At 42.5% G+C, this 12,695-nt stretch overlaps 1 long non-coding RNA gene across 2 annotated transcripts; it reads right to left on the bottom strand.

The window, feature by feature from the left end:
- Window positions 1-1,808: 1,808 nt before the first annotated feature.
- On the bottom strand, window positions 1,809-12,436 carry LOC116448606. 2 transcript variants are annotated; one of them, XR_004242059.1, is made up of 3 exons: window positions 10,825-12,436; window positions 9,583-10,206; window positions 1,809-7,413 (listed from the first exon to the last, which is right to left on the bottom strand). It is a non-coding gene; the product is annotated as an uncharacterized LOC116448606 (long non-coding RNA). The 2 variants fall into 2 exon arrangements; XR_004242058.1 differs by having other exon boundaries at window positions 1,809-10,206.
- Window positions 12,437-12,695: the final 259 nt, after the last annotated feature.

The raw sequence follows: 12,695 nt of genomic DNA, 5'->3' as shown, positions 1-12,695 counted from the left end.
CCATCCGAGGGCTGGCTGCTGCCATTGCCGAGCTGAGTGCCAAGCGCTTTGCATATTCCTTCTGTTTGTATCAGTTGAACCTCTGTATGGCATTAATGCTCTCACCTCTGTGTCATTAATGCTCTCACCCCAGCCTTGTGCTCTGAATTTAAGAGCTGATGATTACAGAAGGAGCTGCTTAGAGGAGCTAGAGCAAAGCCCTTTCCTTACGAGAAAATATAAAGCATTCCCAACAATTTACTTAGGAATTTGTCAGTTTTCTTTTGTATTTCATTCATGAAGCATGTGTGGGAATAAAACACATCATCTCCACAACTAATGCAACTGTAACAGAAATACAGCACAGACATCCCCATTAATTGCAAGTGGATTTTTTCTATGTTTACCTCCATGCACTTGCTCTCATCAGAAACCTTCATTGACCTCCTGGGAGCTCTTTGGTTTCACACAAAATGGAGGCAAAAATGATGCCAAGTTGTAATAGGACTCCCATTTGTACTTGGATCAAAAGGCTGCCAGATAGGGAAGAAGCGAGTGTCTGGTTCCTGGTGTCACTCTTTATACCATGAAGCTGAAGGAAAAAGCATCATTGCTGGAATCATCTCCGCCAGCCTCAGCTGACGGGACTGGCACGGAGTGAGGTACACACTGCAAGGATGGAGACAGTATCCTAATTATTCTCATGTCTGTGATACACTGAGTGCACTCAGTTTACCAGGGGATAAACAGAGCTTTCAAGGGGATGGGGACAGCTGAGGAGAATACTCTTTTGATTTACATCCTCCAGCACTCGTCACATGCAGTGCTATGAAAACAGCATGGATATGGAAGATGCTTACTGCAGCTGAGAAGACATTTCTGGTTCCTTTAAAAACTCAGCTTTCCAGGAAGAACAGATCCAGTGTAACAAAGCCCTCCAGGACTCACTTGTGCAGAGAAAGGTTCTCACAATAGGAGCTGTTACTCTGGTGAGACGTGGCTGTTACGAGCCAGCAAGACTTCAAAAGTGCCTATATAAATAGAAAACTTGTGGAAATACAACCCCTAGAAGACATGCAGTGTACCAATATGTGCTTATCAGTAGCTTGTCCGTATTTGCTTTGGACTTCTTTCAAAGTTGTTGTTTAGGGGGATAATTGACTATTTAGTCTTGTATTTTGGTTCACTTTAAACCTGTACCTGCTTCAGGCTCTGGTTCATTAAAGTCCTGCAAGGTGCCTGTAGCATCAGGGTAGTTTGCATTCTCTCTTCACCCTGCTTCCCTCGATGGCTGCATCAGTTTGTGCCTTGCCCTGGCCTGGAGCTGGCTCTCAGGGCCTGCAGATGAGGGCACAGGAATGCAGCTGGTGGCTCCAGAACAGGGACTGGATTGAAGCATGAACCAAGAGCAGTGGGGCTGCAGCCACCGTGTCTGTCATGAGGATCTCACTTTCAAAGGGTTTGTTTTGTTCTTAATCTTTGCTGTGGAAAGCTTCTGCACTGGCAGAGAAAAAAAACTGTGACGCTGAGGTCAGCCAGCTGAATTGGGAGGAAAGTGCAGGGGAAATTCCATGGAACTGATTAGACTTGTACCACAAGGTCACAAACCCAGAGCTTGTTTAGAAAGGGTGTATCTGGTATTTTCTGGATACTTGCAGAAATGCAGGGAGTTCATGATACTCAGTTATTAATTCATTCTGTTTATTTTTTTTTTCCTTTTCAAACAAAATTGAAGTTTCTCAGAGATGTTTCTGAGCTTTGTCCTATGTCCCCCCTCAGGTATGGGTTACATGAGGGAAGAAGGATGTTAGAAAGAATACCAGACATAATCCAGTTTAGAAGAGCTTTATATAGTCATTAAGAAACACCAAGTAACACAGATTCCACAACAAGCGTTGTCCCTATGCCCAAATGCAAGACTCTGAAGGGCAAAGCAATACAGAGCTGTGAATAGCTTATTGTATGCATTACTTATTTTCATTGGATTGACTGCCTTCAGTTTCTCAGTAAACTGTTTACAGAAGTTTAAGGATATTTGTAAGCCACATTCCATCAATATATGGTGCTACAGAATTGTCTTTATTTGATTATGTTTTTGTCTCTCAAAAGAAATTTAAGTCTTACTGTTGTACGATCAATATTTGTAATATTTTTTTTTGTGACTAGATACCTTCTTAGACTGATAGTAGGAAAAGCAAGTGAAATAGTTTTGTCTAAAGTTTAGCATCCAACCTTATAATTTTAGAAAGCTGAGTTTGTAGAAAGAGAGCAGCTGTTAAATCCTGTAAACTGCCTATGCTGAAAAGTAAAATTTCAGTAGAGACAGGCAGGGTTGAACACGTACCGTTAGCCCACCAGCAAAGCAATTCTGATACAGCAACCAAAGAGTCACCTAGTCCAGAATTCAATTTATGGAAGTTAGGTACTACTTTCATGCCAAGACCAGTTTACAAAGTCTGGATATCCCAAAAAAACTACAAGCATCAGAAAGTCACAAAGAATTTAAGGTCAAAGCCCCCACAGAAAGCAGCACTTGCTAACAGACACCCCCAGTGTTAAGATTGATGAGAGCACCCAGCATCTGCACACAAGTGTGAAGGATTACGCCTTCCTGCAGAAGTTTGCTGAAACCAGCAGCACGTACCTAGACTGGAAAAGAACAGAAAGCAAAGACTGATATCAGCATTACGTACTCCAGAGGTTTGAAAAAGCATAAAAAATGTTGGTTGATATACCAGCTTTCTTGTTACAATTGCAGACTTTACACATTAGTTATTCACATGAAGCCTCTGGAAAAGCAGGAATGTTCTGTTTTTATCTTGAAATGTGACATATTTTACTTGGTAGAATGAATTGTACTCTAGGCACTACTTAGCTCCATAGCTGTAGGAAGAGTTTCTGCTTGAGATGTTTAACATATCTGTTAGCAAATTCAGAAATTGAAATGTAAAATCCAAGGCACCATGAAGACTGGAAATAGTCTTAATTCGGGGTGGTAGTTTAACATCGAGTATCAGAGAATGCAGTTGAAAACATTGCTTATATCAAGACAAGCAACACAGTATTTTTATGTAAATAATGTCGTATGGATCAGTCTCAGTGAAGTGTCTCTCTTTGCTTATTCACTAAACAGCCACAATGCAAAATACCACATGGCAAACAAAGACATCGACTGAGAACTCTATTTTCCTGTGGTAGAGGGCTATGAAACATGAGCTATTTCATTAAGGGTAGCCTAACTTCATCATAAAAATGTTTTCTGGACCTGAACAAATAGTGAGAAATATCCCTACTGAATGGAGTTTCAATATCTGGTACTTCCCTGGATATTACTCAACAGTAAGAAAAAAGCAATGCAGAATGTGGTGTGGGGGGAATATGCTTACCTGATAAAGGGTGTGTTTAGATTAGGTAACATGAGATTGGTGATTAAAAATGAGAGGGAGGCCACTAATTTGGTGGCTCAGGCTTTGCACTGATAAGGGAAATTTATTCAATGTTGTCCAAGCCAGACATAGCTAAGTTCAGTTTCCCTGTGCTCGCTTACATCCCAGCCGTGGGGCTAATGTCCAACAATTAGCTCATTCCTGCTGTTGGGAATGGTGTTACAAGAACAGAGGCTTGTCCATGCGTGCCACCAGGCCTGGCAGCATCGGGGACCAAAGAAAGTTTTAGGCACAAGGTTGACAGAGATGGAACACAAGGAAGAGCTGTTTAGTCATTTTTGTGACTATCATGTTCTCCTAATTCTAATACAGTTCTGGCAGTAGTTTTGGAAGAAAAAGATTCTCTGTAGGGCCTTATTATTGTCATGTAAGTGTCAGCATTTAGGTGGATTGCCTGAACTTTCCAAGTGGAATATATTGATCAGCAAATGGAAATCACTGAACAGAGGAAGTGCAAAGAACACTGAGTGTTCAATTTCTCTTCAAAATATCATGGAAATGTCTGGCAGATAATTGTCATTTCCTTTTCTTCAGTAACTACTCAAGACTTTTGGCTCCCCCATTATAAGCACTTGGACTAGAAACTCGCAAGCTGAGTTTATTAATCTTAGTGGATGTTTCTGCATTAAAGTGCTTCAAATGTGTTTTTGATTGAGCCAGGTATCCATCAGAGCAGACGTGTACAATCATTACCATCTGAAAGGGTCTTACTGCAATGTCTCACTGTTGTTAATTTTAATAATTTGGAAGAACTTTAAAAACACTTTGAAAAGTGAAAAAGCCAAAGGCATTCAGTTGTCAAGTACTACAGCTTTTGGAAAGGAGTTTGTCCCCCAAAAGAAGAAAAATACACGTTCAGCAGCTCTGCAAACATTGTTTCCATGCAGCAAGAACAACACTTACAATTAAATAGGCAACAATTGTAGCTGATGTAAATTAGACTCTATGTGACTTGTAAGCTGCTGTAGATAACAAAAGGAACAAATTTAGTGTATAAAGAAGAAAAGGTAGTATCAAAGAAATTGAAAGACTCATCCTAAAGTTTCAGTGTCCATCCATATGCCCACAGCTCTTGGTCTGCTGCCCTTCTTTGAATCATGTCTTTAATGGCACTTCCAAACTTTGGTAGCAAGACCTTGCACTCGCTGATTTCCACGTGTGGTACACTGAATATCCCAGCTCCCCTTGTGTGCAGATACCTGGCTGGCACTCGGATCCAGCACAGCACTGCTAGGTGGAGCAGGTGTGTCTGTTAGCAAACACTTCCATGGCTCTGAGCATCTGTCTCACAAGGGCTTTTTCAGCACCAGAATGATTCCCAAGAGACAGACAGATGGTACCGTCTGTGCAGTCTTCTGACTTCCAGCTTTAGTGCTCACTGCCATCTCACTGGGTACAAATTTTATTTAGGAATAACCTGTTCAGTTATTATTGTATGTATTATTTTATTAACCAGCAATCGATTCACATTTAGAATTGTCCTAAAACTTTGCAGGGCCAGTTGTCGTCTCCCTGCCTCTTTCATGGTTCTCAGGAAGCTCTTTTTGATGGAAATGAGTCACATCCTTAGAGCATGCTTCTCTCATTATCTTGTCAAAGCAGAAACACAGATAATGAAAAAATATACTTGGGGAGAATCACCAGGCTATGGACTTAGATGGGACCCAAAATCACTGGAAGTAGTCTTAGAAGAGAAAATGTTGAACCATGAGTGTTTCAGTAAATAGCATAGGAAAAAGAATAAATCATACTGTGCTGTGATTCTTAACAACAGATGTGTCCCTTATCTGAGCCTTATCTTCAGTTGGTTGCAGGTTTAAAGCTTTGCATAGTAGCTAAAAATACAGAAAACATACTGTACATTCTAAGAGGGGCGATTAGTCTCCTGCTGGAGGAATGTCAGCTATTGTTCTCCTCCCAATCAGGGCAGTTTCAAGATGAAGCTAAACTCACTTTTTATTTTCCATCTCAAGTTTCCATGGTAACTACATGTAATCATCATATTTGTAAATAGCAACTACCCATTTAACTTCACAGCCACTCTGAACATTTTTTGCTACAATTTTAACATCCTTGAAATGTCCAACTCTTGTCTTCTTACGATTTTACTGTCAGGATACATAATTATTTGGGGATATTTCTGTTTAAGAAATCTTCAGTGATGCAGAAGCACTGTAGTACATCTGTGTATAATACAGCTGTGTGGGGGTCTGTACAGGCATACGTGCACAGGCACGTCATGAACATTGTCTGGCAATGGCACATCCCATTATAAGTCTTTATTTTTCAACTTCTTATAATGTTGCCAAGTTGAGGCCACTCAGGTTGAATGTCATTTGGCCCAATTCACATTCCAGCGATTTCTTTAGTAGTTTCAACTAACTTTTTTCAATTGTGGCCAAAAATGTGGCTATGGCAGAAAAGAACAGTTTGCCTTCGTGGACAGGATCCTTACAGCTTTTTCAGCAAGTCTGGGAACAGGGCATGGACAATACCTTGCTGTCACAGACATAGCTTTTTGTTGTCTTACTAAAAATTATCCCAAATTTGGCCAACTTTTAATCTTCTGAGAACTTTTATCTCTCATATGCGCAATCTAGATGTCCTAAAATTCGTAGCTGGAAACTGGAATTTGCTGACGTTTCTGTGTGCATTTAGCACAGTTTGGTCCATGAGAACTCCTACATGCTGCTGGCCATGATGATGATGATGATGATGATGATGATGATGATGGCTGCTGAGCCATCACCAGCTGACTGGGCAGCACCAGCCTGCTGCTCCAGCATGGAATGACACCTGATGCCTTACTGCCTCTGCTTGGGTCCAGTGCAGACTGGGGACAAGCGGTGGGGACAGAAACAGAGAGAAGGAGAATGGCAGAAGGACTCCCCTGTGAGACCTGCACATATGGTTAACATTAAACAGGTATTTAAAAGCTTTGCAGAGTAAGGATGCAGAGCTTTTTCAACAAAGCCATTTCCCCAAATCTCTCAAATCCCACCCCTTGCAATCTTAGCCTCTTTCCCATTTCTACCCCATCCACCTTACATCCCCAGAACACCACTTCCTGTGGAATTAAACATCAATAATATAGCGTTTGGGTTTGATCAGAGTAAGTGGTCTGTATTGGAATCTTGTCAGTTGTTTTTCATTAGGAGAAACTGCAAATGAAGTGGGGAATGAAGTGGCCCTTTTCTTTTCCAAAGAACACACAAAGGTCCATTTCCTGGGGCACAGGAGGAATTAAACAAAGACAGTTCCTTTACTCAGCATCTAGTCCCTCCCAGTTTGCACTTGGCCAGAGAAGTTCATTCTGGCCATGATCCTAAAGCTTGTCCTTACTGCCACTTTAGCTTTCTCTGGCTCCTGTCAGATGCTGTGGTGCTGGCTGTGCCCAGCCTGCCCAGGGCTGCACTGGCATGCAGCTGCCAGGGTTCACCCTTGCAGCAGGAGTTGCTGAGCGCTCTTGTACACAGTCTGTATTTGGGGTGGCAGGACTTAGTGTTTCCATGGTCTATTCCACAGAGAAACTTGTCTTTCCAACACTTACCCTGCCTAAAAGGTCACTGGTTATACCCATGAATTCTGGAACATAGCCCACTCACAACAGGACGTAAATTTAAAGAAACAAAAGCAACAGAAAAGTTCTTGCAGGTTTGTTTAACCAAAGTTAAACTGTTCCATTCCTGTGCAAAAATGATGTACTATTAACGAGAAATACCAGTTATTTGAGACATGCTTAAAACTTAGAAATACTAAAAAATATTCATATTTTCTTTTTTCCCTTCCACATTCTTGGAAATAATCCTAATTTTTGCAGATAGACACCTGAAGTGAAGCAAATAATTTTGGGTGATTCCTGCAGGAGTCCTGTTACCTGGTTCCCAGGTGCCTGGAAAACAGGCTATAAAGGCTGGGATCTGTCTGCAGCAGATTTTGTAATGCTCCTAACTTTGTGCTGCTTTAAGTAATTTTTTTGTTGAGGTGTCTGGAGAAATAAAGAGAAAAGAGGCATCGTGACTTTAATAAAAAATAAGATCAAATATACTCATTCACTTTAGCAGTGAAAAAATGAAAAAGGAAGCATAAATTAATAGGGTTTTTTTGTTTAATATAGCAAAATTATAACATTATCTTTCTTTCTTCACAGCACTGAATTAACCTTACTTCTCTTGTCTTTTGCAAAGCATTGGCATCAAATAAACAGCAATAGGTCAGTGACAGGGAATACAAATTAGCTTCCTTTTCTAAGTGCTATTGTTCTTACTCCTGATTCTGGCAAATACAGGGGAAAATTGGATGTAGTATTCCGTAACACTCTCTGGGAATTGTCAAATTTCTACTGATACAAGATTGAATGATGTTAAACATTTATCTGTAGTAGTTTACTTATCTTGAACTTGGGAGTGGAGCTAACTAGTTCTATGTTGGATTTTTATTATTAAATTCTAACAAAAGAATTTGCCAGTTTTGTTTGTAGAGGCTCATGGTGGCTTAGAGCACTATAAAAACAGAGCAGGTGTTCACTCTGCCAGAACAACTGCTAATGGCCTGTAGCTCTGGGAAGTGTCTCTCCTCTGCTTTTGAAACTAAAGGAGATTATTACAGTGCTGTCAAAAATATTCAGCAGAGATGTAGCTGATGATTTGCATCATTAGAATAAGTCACAACATTTGTAAAGCCTCACTAAATGCCACAAGGCACTGGTCCTTATTGTAAGCTCTCACAACAGAAACATATGAAATATGTGTTTCCTTATTATTTACTCAACTTTTGAGCAACTATACAGTTTGTCTACAAAAGTTGTCCACACGTTTATCAATAGCACACAATGCTGTGTGTCCAATCAGGGCAAAACAAATCTAACCAGTAAATCAAGGATTCTACCTCATAGATTTATTAATCTGTGTAGTAACAGAGTAAGGTCCAGCTATTTATGAGACAGCGATATTTATATACATTCCAAAATCTGTTTAATTTTCTGTCTTTAATTTTCGAATTCCTGGCTTTTGGATGTTAGGGATCATTATGAAGTTCTCACCATGTTTTCTGTCACACATTTTCAATCCTCACTCTGATGGAACTAGTGTTTTGTCTGGTTAATTAACTACCTGTATTACTTACTTTTATCATGTTGTGCTTTGGAATTAAGAGCCAAGCTGAGTGCCTGTTAACAACCCCTGTGCATCATGGAGAAGGGAGTGCTGCAGCACAGCACACTTTATGTTAGCTGGGCATGAAGGAGGTATGCTGAGTGAAAATACCTCTGATGCCCATAAAACGGAATCAAAAGCAATGGTTCTGCTGAGTAATAAATCATGTCTGATGTGAGCTAGAATTGTGCCACAGCTGGTGTGCACATGGACTGTTATTTGCAGAGGCTTTTGTGTACCTGATGAAGATAGCTGTGAGGGACTTTACATTAGAGGGAAGCATGTGTTCCATACAGAAATTAAACTCGTATAAGAAGGGAATGTGTCCACTCCTGAGAAAGGGCAAGAGTGAGGGATAATAACAACACTCTGAGGTGTTTTCGTATGGTTGATATGTCAGTGAGGTTCTCAGAAAATCAGAATGCATGTGCACATTTCTCCTTCTGTATGCCACCCTTTGAATTGTGTTTGCCACCCAAAGTGTTTGATCAAAACATACATTTTTGAAGGCTTTTAATGAAGGAGAATGAGAAGGCCTAAAGAGATGGCATTTTAAGCTTTTGGAAAAAAGTAAGAAGGAAAAGCATGAGAAGAACTCCTGGCTGGTGAAGAAAGGGGTAGGAATGGAAGAAGATAAAAATGAGAAATTCTTGTGAGTACTTTTATAGCATTCACCAGTCTTATTGAGGACAATCAAAACTGCCTAAAATCTACTTTTCCATTACCTTTTTGCCAGTTCTTAGGGATATTTTTTTTTAATACAGGGCCATTTGAGAGTGCTGAACAATATAAACAAGCAATGAAAATATATCCTGGGTTAACATGACCCCCACATCTCCACTGCATGTTCTTAATTGCAGGCCAGCAAGTTTTGCTTTCCTTTAGAATTTGTACCATGGGTTTAAAATACACAGACAGTGCAATTCAAAACCACCAAAAAACACCACACAAAGTATTAAGAAGACAGTAAGTAATTCTCTATTTGTTTCATACAAGACTGTTACCTGGATAAAAATGTCAGAGTAGTGCAGTAGGTTCTATTGGCACCGGGTGAACGGATCCAAGGCAGTGATCTGCCTCTTCAGGCACCCCCGAGGGGACTGGAGATGCACAGGGTTCCAGAGCAGTCCAAGCAATTCCAAGTGAGACAGACAATAGCAGAGGAAATTCTTTGCAATGCAGAATAGTGAGGGGTGGGGTGTTGGGTGCTTCAAATATTATGGAATATCCCACCAAACACAGGAAATCATTTTGCAGCAAGTATCATCTCATTGTAGATGGTATCATTCCCTGCAGTGCCTTTGTTTTCACATCCTTATTACAACAAATTGAGTCCCCTCCAACAGATAGACTGCAGTGTCCAAGCAGTTTTTTGGTGCCATTACAGCAGCGATGACCTCTCATCCCCCAGACAGGTCTCTCTCCTCTTACCCAAACAAACCACACCCAGAGATGAGTTGCATGGTAGTGCTGGACACAGTATTTCTGAGTCACCATCATGCTCATTCCTGCTGAGACACTAACAGTACCATTCTTCTCGTACTGTAGCTGCCATTAATTGCAGTATTCCTCTGCGAGTGACCAGCATGAGGGACGAATGTCAGCTCACATTTGTGGAAAGTGTATTACTATGGGAGGGAGACATTTGAGGATAATTAGAAAAGAGCAAGCTGCCCTACCTGTCATACATGTCAGCAAGCTGAGAATCAATTTGCATTTCTCCTATAGAGAACATTATCACCTCTACATTTTACTACTGAAACTATGACACTGCACAAGGGAGGTATCAGATGATCTTCAGTTTTATTAGTTTTTAAAAATAATATCCATTTTACTGTAATTTTTTCCAGCCACATTTATATGTGTGTATTTGACTGGTTGACAGGGGTTGTGCACCATACAGTTGATCTATAGTTAATAAATGAGACTAATAATTGCACAAACCAGACAGAGATTGCCTTCTGTATGTGCTGCCAGGATGTAAGAGTTCAGATTGTTGCTTTGTCATCTCTTTGGTATCAGATTTTTGTTTGGGCTGGAATATTTTCTGCTATGATGTACAGAATTACACCAGGAGACAAGTTTGAACTTACAGTTGAACTTACAATAGTTTGCAGAATTCTGTCTGGCATAAAGACTAGCACCCCTGTGGTTTTAATAGTAATGCACAGTGGGATAACTCGTGAGGGTGTCAATGGTATTGCACACCCCTAAGTGAGGGAAACATCAGTGAAACCTGAGCTCACCTCATTTCTAAGACCTCCTGTAACCTCAGGGGTGTAACATCCCTCTGGATGCCAGGCTCATCTGTGTGGGCTGTGTGCTGGCCAGGGCTCCACTGGTTGTACTGGGGACTTTGCTAACCTTCTGTAAGCAAAGGCTGATCTGGTATCTTTCATTGTTGTCCCTTTGGGATTGGAGGAGATGTTGGTTTATCCACATTTGTCTGCCCGGGCTGGCCGTTTGCTACATCAGCAGGTCTCACCAGGGACAGGACACTGGGCCACTCACCTCTTGCCTCTCACCACTCATCTGTGTTTGATGCCAGTATGACTCTCTCTGGTTTATGCATTCTTGTGCAACCCAGGACCAATCGCTGATGTATTTGCTGTCCTGCCAGCAGCCCACGCTCTGGTAGTGTTGGTCGTGGTGCCCATCAGGAACAGGCTGGAGACAGTGGTGCTGTTTGTACTGACTTTTCAGGACAAATGCTCTCTGTCCAGATGTTACAAAGTTATGCTTCCTTTGCAGTTGTTGGGCAGTGTGAGCGTTGGCTTGGCTTGGGCCTTTGCCACAAGTGTGTAGCTCCACATGTGTGGTTTTGAGCACCAGCAGTACAAATCCTGCACGGCTGTCACTCGGGTCTCTTTTGCTGCATGTTCAGTAATGCCCACGGGCTCTGGGCTAAATTCCCCTGCCATACAGTGCTGCCTTGCCCTGCCCTCAGCAGGTACTCAGTGCTTTCTCAGGAGGCCAGTTCCAGATCTCTTGAGATGGGAGTTCTGAGTGTTTTGTCTGAGGATCAAATCATGACCTTCACAGAGCTAGGCAGCTCTAAGAGTTGTAGGGTTGGCTTGCCTCCATCATTTGGAGGATGGAGAATTAGAAAGCTCTCTTATAAATCATATCTGTTTTAATTTGCCGTGCTCTTCTGTTTGAGTTTTGTACATAGTTTAGTACAGTTCAAATGTCTCAAAAAGTTTCCTGGGTTTGCCTGCTGAGCAAACAAAAACTATTGGGAAAGCAAGAGATTTTCCGGAGGTGTTCCCACAGTCGCAGGACTGCCTTCCTGGGGTACTGGCACTCTTGGAGGCGCTGTTTAATCCATCCATCTCTTGCCGAAGTTTCAGTTCACACTCCCGGCTCTGCTGCTGTTTCCTCAGCTCGTGTGCCAGGCTGGCAGAGGGCCCCTAATCCTTCCAGGAGGGGGACTGCACCACCTCTGAAAGAAGTGGGTTAAAACGTTCTTTAGTTTCCGAAACATGTTTTTCATAGGACCTGGGAGAGGTTTCCATGGAAGTGGGATTTTTCTTTCAAAAAATAGATGTGAAAACTAGATGGAACTTCCAGAATTGTGTTAGACAGCCTCAGTTTCTGCACCGTAAGCTGTTGTTCCACATGGCAATTGGTTTGCATTATGCATCTGAAACTAATGCTGCGAAAAGTGACAGCGAGCTGTGCTGGCAAGTGGTTTAATGGAATTATGCAGCAAGCCAAAGCCCATCAAGGCGGGGAGCAGCCTCCCTGGGATACTGAGACGTGTAGTTAAAACACTGCACTGATCTATTTCAGCGCAATATTTTTCTTTATCAGGGTGGGCGCATTAACTGCGGAGATTGCCGCAGCCGCTGCCGCCGCTGGCCCCGCGCCGGGGGCCGGGCCGCCGCCGACCCCGCCCGCCATGGCCGCTGGCCAGCGCGGTCACGTGCCCCGCGGCCTTCCGCGCACGTGACCTCCCCCCTCCCCGGCAGGGCGGAAGTGACGTCACGGCGGTCGGTGCGCAGTTGTGCGGTGCGGCCGGCGCGGAGCGGCTGCCCCCTCCCGTCCCGTCCCGTGCCCGCGGGGCCGCGCACGCACCCACGCACAGGCGCGCACCTCCGCACGCAGGCGCGGGCAC

The sequence above is a fragment of the Corvus moneduloides genome, chromosome 10 (assembly GCF_009650955.1).
Source record: "Corvus moneduloides isolate bCorMon1 chromosome 10, bCorMon1.pri, whole genome shotgun sequence".
Classification (NCBI taxonomy): Eukaryota; Metazoa; Chordata; class Aves; order Passeriformes; family Corvidae; genus Corvus; species Corvus moneduloides.
Note: the sequence above shows the minus strand (reverse complement) of the source record. Positions and strands in the feature narration are given on the sequence as shown.